This window comes from Balearica regulorum, chromosome 8, assembly GCF_011004875.1.
Source record: "Balearica regulorum gibbericeps isolate bBalReg1 chromosome 8, bBalReg1.pri, whole genome shotgun sequence".
In the NCBI taxonomy this organism is placed as follows: domain Eukaryota; kingdom Metazoa; phylum Chordata; class Aves; order Gruiformes; family Gruidae; genus Balearica; species Balearica regulorum.
Genome location: NC_046191.1, coordinates 20,181,853 through 20,191,235, shown reverse-complemented (window position 1 = coordinate 20,191,235; position 9,383 = coordinate 20,181,853). Strand labels below are relative to the sequence as shown.

The window sequence follows — 9,383 nt, the reverse complement described above, 5'->3', positions numbered from 1 at the left end:
GGAATTTGAGAGTGGACTTGCAAGTGCAGGAAGCACAAGGAAGGAAAGGGAACAGCTGTGAGAAGAGAGCGATGTTAATAGGACGCCCAATGAAAGTGTCCATAGCCCAAAGGGGCTGAGCTCCACAAGCCCACCAAAGGACGTGCAACAGCTGAGCTTCTGGAATACACAATAATTAGACAATGCTTCTTATAAAGCTGCGCTGAAGGTATCCTTTACCTAGCCAGTGACTCAAATGTACCGCACCAAGCTTCTGCGAACGGGGAGATGGCTAAAAGCAAGCAAACAAAGGAAGAAAAAAAAAAAAAAAGACTGATTTTTACCTACACACAACAGGCATCTGCATAGTTACCTCTCATTTTCTTAAACCTCACCACGGGCAGGGACCCTATGTCAACTAACTGATCAAGGTGTCTGTGAACTACACATTGAAACGCTTCTATTTCTTGTCTAGAGCACAAAATGGAAACGATGGTAATGGAGACAGACCTGGCAAAGTCCATCAAAACCTGAGAAGGTAACTCAACCCACCTCCACCCAGAACCCCTGACACCCCTGCTAAGGCCCCAACCAGAGGGGCACCTCTTGTGACGGTACGTAAGGGGGCATAAATAACTCTTACGTAGCCATAACCCACCACACGATTATTGCTGATTTTCACCCGTGCTGCTCTTGCTCTCTGGGTTTGAAGGCATATGCATCCCTCATTTCGGGATATAACTCTTAAAAGCATGTATCACTTAAGCTGTTATCCAGAAAGTGAGTAATCCAAAGCATTGGGATTTTGGTTGGTAATTTTAGCTCAACCTGCTACATTTACCTTAATCCGTATTTACATGAAACACATCTGGAAATTGTGCCACCGTTGTAACTTATAACTTCATGTAAAATACATTTAAAATACAGAGAACATTTCTGAATTTACTGCTTTTATAGATAAACATCGTTTAAAGTTTTGCAGATTTTCTTTCTTCTGAAACAACAGATAGAAATTCAAAAAATAGTACAGGAAACTTACCTCTCCAGCACTTTTCCCACAGGAAGTACAGCAATTGTTATAACACTCAAAGGCAATTTGCTGTGACATGACTTAAAAACTAAAGCTCATTTTTACAGCATATAGTTTTTTTGCCACACAGTAGAATTCCTATTTGTCTGACAGCACAAAGAATAGTGTGCAAAATACCACGTGGATTTAAAGTGACCGAAAGCAGAGGCTAGTTTATGATTGTCTTTCCTTTTGTTGCAGAACCCAAATTCTTTTCTTTTGGGGGCTGCAGCAGGGTGTCTGTGAGCCTCAAGAGAGAAAATAGGTCATCTATTTCAATGAGAAAAGGATGCATTTTGGTTTGTTTTGTTTTTCCACAGCTAGTAACAAACTGCATCCTGAGTTTAACAGCAGAGAGCTTAGTGAGGTCAGAAGTAAATGAACCCCCATGCTGTATTTCCACCATTTGTCTTTCCAGGCTGATTTGTAACTCAACCTTCAAATGTTACAAGGAGGTTCTTATTGTTACCAAAAAACCTAATAGCTCATGGCAGAGCACTGAAGAGGGTGCGAGCCTGCTCTTCTCCCTGGAGGGAAGCACCACGCTGTCCCCGGCACCGGGAGGCTGCCCACGCTGCGGCTGAATTCGGCTGGATCCTGGCTCCTGCTGGCACCGCGTGGGAGCAAGCCTCCCTCGGACAAGGGCTGTGCCTACAACGTTGCAACTGCAGTTTGAGCAAAAGCCTGCCTAATGTACAGTTTACGCTTTTCGAAGGCTTTTTTTAAACAACAAGAAAGGTGGTCATCTTGGAGAAGGTGACCAGAAGGGATAGGCACATCCTGTTGTTATTAACCCAATAAATGAATGTATAAAGCATTAAACGGAATGGAAGGCAAGGCAAAGTAAGATACAGAAACTTGTCTGTATAACATCATTGCCACTAGATTTGGGAACTTCTAGTGCTTTTGTGCTCCCATCTACGTACCAAGGTACCTGGCCTTGCAGCCACTCGGTCTGTGTTCAGCGCTCTGGTAATACCTACTGCCCCACGGTCATTTGGCACCATTTGCCTTGGAAAAAGAGAAAAGGAAGTAACACTTAAAATTTAAAGGTGCAAACTATACCTATAATTTTTTGGTTTAGTATATAATGGGATATTGGAGTATGCAGCATGGGAACCTAGGAAACAATATTTAGAGCCGTTACAAAGAAATTGGGCTTGAGGCATCTGAATTTTTAATTGGTCACATAAAAATCCTTCAAAATATACTCCTTCTCAGTATCAGTATAGCGTATGTTATAAATGTAGCAAAGACTGAGATACACAACTTTCAGCACGAAACTAGCATCATCTCTTGGAAGATTTATGTATGTGACCGACTCTGAAAAGAAAGGAAAAAGAAAAATCAAGCATTTTAGGGTAGCAAACAAAATCGTAAATAGTGGGTTTGTCACACACATTTGCTGATTAGCCATGGCTCTGGAAGTTTAAGAGTGTTGGAGAAAGGAAGCAATCGGCCAGATACAATCTGAATTCTAGTTTCAAATGATTCCAGAACTTGTCCTCTAGTCTAACAGGCCATTGATACAATAATAGATGTCTTCATCATAGTAGCAGAGAGATCAGCCTTAGGCAAGATTTTTTCTCAGAAACTTTCACAGAACTTGCTTTATTCTGGAGATATCAGAATCCTGTTAATTCTGGACCTCAGTGGACTACTAAAAACACCGTGCAAACTGCACATATGGATTAACTGCAGAAAGAATAGATACTATCACTTACCTCTGAAAAACAATCAATATTGCAGAAAAGGCTTGTAAGCAGAATTAGAAGGAGTGGTGATTTTCTTTAATCAGGTTTGAGCTGTAGAGCATTACTAATTTTCATTAGGACTTCTTGTCTGCCCCTAGAACATACAGTGCTAGGCTAAGTCTAGAATTAGTGTTATAGCCTGTCTCAGATTTCACGTCCCCAAACTTCCGTAGAAGAGGAATTTGTGTTTTACAGTTCTCAGATATGTTTGTTAAAACTTTTTTCCTTCCCTGTGCCTTGAGACACGCTGATGAGTACCACCACAGTGCTATCACCCTGTCGTATCTGCCTGAGTATCAGCCCATGGAATTTTGGCAGAGCGTGGCCCCACATGGGATGGTCAGCAGCCTGAGATATACACCTGTATGGAAACTCTCAAACTCATCGGACTCATATTAAGTTGTAAGAGTTCTGATGCCTTGCAGAGTATGTGTACTATGCCATAATCACCTCTTTGGTCTGCCTAATTAACATGTTTCTAACTATATGTATACAACTGCCCTCAAGCCCTTGATAGAACAGTTGGATTCTCCACATAGATGTATATAAGGCAGTAGAGGGATGTGTATAAAACTAGCTTAGAAAGTTCTATCACATTTTATACACTGCTCCTTGCCTACACTTTTTTGTAATTTTTTTGTGTACTTTTCGGCTTTCACACATTTTAAAATGATACGGTAGTATATCAATTATAATTGAGTGGTAAAAAAATATTATTTCTGTCTTTGCTAGATGTATGGTATGCGTGAGTCAAAGCAAAGATTTGTAGGCTGTGAAGAGATAATTTCAAAGCATAATGGCTGTTAGTGCTTGCTTATGTTACCAAGTTTGTTTTCTTTTCCCTTTTTATATTTGTCATATAATTTTTACTGTGTGTTTTTCTCCTCTGAAAGCATTTCAAAAGACATTATAATCCACCACCTTGTTTTATAAAAGGTCATTAGTGACACAAATTGTCATTTAAGTTGAACTTTAAATTCTATGGATTTACTGTTTCAGCCTGTCAGAAATGAGAGTGAAAGTGGAAATTAGAACCACTCTTGGGCCAAGACCAAAGCAAATTGCGAGGGAAACCTCAGTTGGGTTTAACTGTCTGCCCAGCTGGAAGGATGCTCAAACACATGGGTTGGGGAGAAGTGTCCATCACAGCCACACCATTGCTGCACCCTCCACATCTAACCTTTGAAAGGCTCCAGCGTCTCATCAAAGGCTATTTAAAAAAGTAACATGCACACATACAAACCTTTTGAAAGATGAAGATTAAGATCTAGAGCATAAAAGGAAAGACTAAGCCTACAAGAGTAGCGCAGAGATCTTCCATTGTGCACTTCTGCCTTGATAAGTCACTTAACGTAGTTAATGACATTTGGATTTTAGGAAACCAAACAGTACTCACGTAGTTTTCAGCTGTTATGATCTCTTGTAAGAGGATTCCTTCCTACTTCCCTGAAGCAGCAGCTACAGGCACAGTTCTGAAATGCAGAGAAGCCAGGCTACGCTATTTTCTTAGCTATTATTAAAAACACAAAACCAATCCCCCTGAACTTCACTGACAGATGTTTCAAATCACAGATCTGGGGGTTGAACAGCCCTTTCACTTTTCCATTTCTCCTCACCTCACCTCACTTCCGCAGGTCGGTGCTGAGCAGTGGAGAGGGGAAGGAGCAGCGTTATGAGGGTGCTGCTGGTGGGTCCCCGGGCGCTGCAGGACCGAGCCCCCGCTTGCCGCCCGCATTCCCCGGGGCATTGTTCTCCAGCTACTGGGCTCTGCTTCATCCCGACTGATGTTTATTCATACTTCAGTACTGCAGTTCCCCGTGTTCGGAGGCTCACTGCAGGATAAGGCCATTTTTTGTGGCTGGAATCCTCTGTTTCACTGAGAGATTTGTTTCACATCGTGTCACTTGTGTACAAATCATTATAAAAAATGTTTGGTGGAAAACCAATGTATAAACTGTAAATAGAATGATTTAGTCCCTGTTTTTATCAGTGCAGACCAACGCAGCTCTTAATTGCAAAACTGACCTAGTCCCAAAGAAAAGGCCGGCTGTGTCTAATCATCCAGGGGATGGACCAGAACACACCGAATAAAGGAAATGGAAAGTAACGCCAAAATGTTTTAAGATGTAAAATGACACAACGTTCAATGAACACTTGCCAACATCATCTCTAATTACTGCAGTGATTAAGTAGTAAAGAATTTGGTCCCAAGAGGATTGCAGATCTGAAGGAAATACGGTGCCATGTGTTACAGAATTTTTTCGTGCAAATCATTATGGAAATCCTGCTTTCTGTGGTTCTCCTAACAAACTCTTTCTTTGCAAAAACCATGCTTCATTTGTGAAGTGCAGAGGGAGTGTAGCTCGCCTGCTTCTAAAGATTTACGTCTTTATTGCCATATATTCAACTTGCCTTTCTAAAAAAGCCTTTTATGTCTCTAAAGAAAGGAGCACAGAAAGCATTATGTATTTGCATACTGTAAGGGTTCCTCTCATCCTCGCTGAAGAACAAACAGAGAATAGGGGAGGGCTAGATAAAAGCATCGAGACCTTAACGCAGCATGGCAATGGCCTAACAAACAGCCAGAGAAACTGCAATTAATGCAAGACCAGTTTAAAATCATAGTCCTAGGGGACACCTTAGGAGACCTTATTTAGAAGTACTTCTATTTCTTTTTTTCATAATTCTCTTAAACACAAGATCAAAATTTTTCCAGTTTAAAAAAAACCCCAAAGCACAATAAAAAACCCCTGAGACTGAATAACAAAAGCATTTGAATTTATTTTAATTTACAGGTTATGTTTAAACTTTTTATAACTCTGGATCAAAATGTCTATTGTGCGAGCAAAATATATCTTTCACCATAGCATGCTCATGTTTATTGTGTTTTATTCTCTCCGCAGGTGTCCCTAGATATATGCTGTCTTGTCATCTTTTCATTCAGCAAAGGAAGAGGAAAAATCCTCGTCCTCTCGCGGAGGTAGTATAGGAGACAAAGAACAGCAAGGGAGTAACCATGGACCTCCTTCTCTGTTTTGTCCCGATTTTCTTGCATCAGATCCATGTCTCTGTCTTCCTCCTTGCTATACAGAGCTTCCAAACACGCTATGGCATGTTCCACAAAGAAATATTTAGCTCTCACAAAGCACTTTTATCAGTACATCAAAGCGACACAATTATCCCCATTTCGCTGGTGCGAAAACCAAGACTCAAACATCATCTGTATGGAATATGCACAGCAGGGAAATAGCACTCTAAGTTCCCAGGCTACGAACGCCATACATATACATCAGAAACGAGGTAGTAAAGAACACGGCATTTCTGTCTGCTGTGCACAAAGAGGTCAAGAGAGGAGAAGGAAGAAGAGGCACCAGTCCCCAGCACCCCAGGTTATATGCTTTCTGTTTTCCTAAGAGCAATATAGAAGCAGCCATAAACAATTAAAAACCAGACGAACTGATTTCAGACACAGCTTTTAGAGAAAACCATAACACATGACTAAACGAGAGCGAGAAACGGCAAGATAGGCAGTTAGGGGCTGTCAGCCGTGCCCCGGTAGCCTGGCTATACCACGCTGCTAGGTATTTGCTAAAATGTATTAGCAAAATGAAAAACAAGTCTTGGTTTTAGCCTGGCTACAGCAGTAAATTAAAATGCTTCCTCTTGCTTCTTAGTAGATACGAGGTTTAGCTGGAAAGGCAACAGATGCTCTGAATTTCAGTGTTTAAAATGAGACATTGAGACTCTTCCTCCTTAGCCAAGTTGTTACAAGTATGGGAGAAGATGCTCTTTTTTCCTCAGCATTGAATAAGATGTTAAACTTAGTTTTCTAAGCTCATTTCATGAATCATTCATGATCAAGTACAAATCCGCACAAACTCACAGGCTTCCTGGTCGAGAGCACTGAACCAGCAAGAAGAATATTTAGGGAGATTTAATGGGAATGCCAAAACAGTTAAAAATATGACTGGAGGGATCATAAACAGTAAGTGAATTCGTTGGACCAGAACATTTATCAGTTGGTTCAGTCCCATTTGTACTATCAGCAATGTTGATAATAAAAGTGTTGCAGATTTTGTAAAGAACTTCAGATTCTCAAATTCTCTCTAATGCTTTTATGCATCTGTAGTTGTTATTTCTGTGAAGGGCATCATGCCATCCTGCTGCACTTGTGACTCACTGAAAATCTTTTTTTGAGACTTCGCAGTATGATGTTCTAAGTCAGTCACGCTGAGAAAAACAGTCATTTAGGATAAAATAGATCAAATTGTGTTTACAGTGACCAAAAAACTTCTAATAGATGTTGTGTCCACAAAAATCTGGGAAGATAACCAGATTTAGAGGGAAATAGATTAGCTGACCAGCAAATGTGTTGAACTAAGACCGAATGTTTGGAAGGCACTGAAAGCAAAAGTCTCCATGCGGTTTTTACCATCCCCTTTTATGTCCTCACTCAATTAGAAGGTGCACGTGTTTCTCTGGCATCTGCTCCCATTCCTCATTATCTTGCTGGTGGAGGGACAGATGGGAGAAAGAGGGGTCTGGGGAGGACATGCTAGGGGAAAAGGAAGATTAAAAGGCCTTCGTGGTTGTAAAGGGAACAAAGAAGATGTACCCTGCTTGTGAAATGTCCAGGTGAGAGGCAGGTTAGGACGACACTACCTTCAACAGCACGGCCAACACCAAGAGGTCAGCTGGGAGCCTTCAGCACCCCACGGCAAGCAGAGCTGCATCTCCTTGCACCGAATCCTCCTGCACTGCCTCCATAACTCCCAAATGACACGTCTAGCTCTTTTTCCTTTCAGTGACTGCTGCAATTGGATATAAACTTATGGGCAGATATAAGGGTGACTCTCAGCTGGTGATTTGGAAATGAACATGCACCTTCACAGGCTACAAATTCCTCGGGGCTGGAATCCTCCGATACCGAAACTCTTCCACATTGATCTAACATCTTGGCTACCTCCAAACTACGCCAGTGCTTCCTGGCGGCACTACAGCAAGCTCCCAGAGGCGCCGCTCAGCTGGGGACCCTCTGCGATGCCCTGTCAGAAATAGGACACGAGAGACCAGGAGCAGCAGGCTGCCATCTCTGCCCTCTACCTCAAAAGAGACTGGGAAGAGCCATTCTGTCATCATTTTCAAATCCTGTAAAACCTCCATAATGCTATCAAAACACAGGAACTATTGTAATCAGAGACCTCATCTATGGCAATATCATATAAACTGAGTACGTCCAAAATGCAATGAAAAATTACTTAGTCTCTTCTCCAGCTTGCCAGCTCGTATTTTTGTTTGAAGCTTAGGTGCAGTGGAAAGAAATGAGTTAAAATGCTGATAGGCTAAGCTTGATTTTTTTTTTTTAAGAAAATATCTATGCTCTAGAAAAAAGTAAACCTTAAAATTAGTCATTTATGTTAAACATCAGCTGTTTCTGTTTTCTATTAAACCAGCTCTGGCTTTCTTTTTCACTAACTGTATTTAAAGAAATTCAGGAGAGTTTCATATTTTAAGTTTGTGCAGTTGTAAAAACAAATAGCACATGGTTCGTAAACTGTTCTAAATTGCATTTGTACAGAAATGTAAGTAAACTTTCACCTTTTTGAAAGAGTAAAATCTATGTATTGCTTTGAAAAGGGCACTAAATGGCTTCTGCATTTAGGACAGGATGGCAAGCTCTTTTTACTGCAACGTCTGAGATGCTGCCGCTGGCCTTTACTCTGATGTCAAGCATTGGCCTTCGTGGCACTGCAATTTCCCTTCTAGAAAAAAAGTTGATATTTGTGGACCAGATTGCACTGAATGAAATTTGCAGTCTCCGATGCCTGCTAGTGGGACATTTGTTATATGCTCTGTTTTGAATGTAGTAATACATATTGCAGTGTGGCACTGCTTCTTCAAAAGATTAAAAACCTCTTAGTCCTGTGAGACTTGTGTCAGCATCTGATTTCATGTGCAAGGTAATCTTTAAATATTCATATGGAGCAAGGTCATGCTCTCTTTAACCCCCAAAATGGAGTTAGTAAATCATGATCTGGCAGTAAAAATATACAGGGCACATCAGTATTTGTTTAGGGCAAAATCTAAATTTAAATTAAACTAAATTGGCTACTGGCATTTTTATAATCACATATAGGTAACATAATATTTGTAGGCAGGGAGGAACACGGATATCCTATGAAGCTGTAGTTGAAAAATATTTATTAGGAGGATACTAATAAAATCTCCCCCATAGACAGCAGAGAACGTGGTATCTGAAATACCAGTTAGATAAATCTAAAGTGGGAATTCAGAAGCTCTTGGGGCAAATCTGCTGCTGTCAGATCTCTGTTGACTGCAGCAGAATGAGTCAGTTTACACCAGATGAGCAGAAGCCTTTTGGGCTCTCGTCGAAGCTGAACCACTGATTTATGGCATGACACTGGTAGTCTCTCTGACCTCTTTATGTGTCATTCATCCTACGAAGGAACAGGGGAGCAGGGAGCGCCGGACCTTGCTGGAAACTAGATGATAGACCCAAACAGACTTTCCCTAGGCAAAATAAAACATTTCATAGTTAAATTTCTTGAGAGGGGCTGATG

At 41.0% G+C, this 9,383-nt stretch overlaps 1 long non-coding RNA gene across 1 annotated transcript; it reads right to left on the bottom strand.

The window, feature by feature from the left end:
* Window positions 1–2,779: 2,779 nt before the first annotated feature.
* Window positions 2,780–4,492, bottom strand: LOC142602798 (uncharacterized). Its single transcript, XR_012836625.1, has 3 exons — window positions 4,419–4,492; window positions 4,199–4,274; window positions 2,780–2,896 (listed from the first exon to the last, which is right to left on the bottom strand). It is a non-coding gene; the product is annotated as an uncharacterized LOC142602798 (long non-coding RNA).
* Window positions 4,493–9,383: the final 4,891 nt, after the last annotated feature.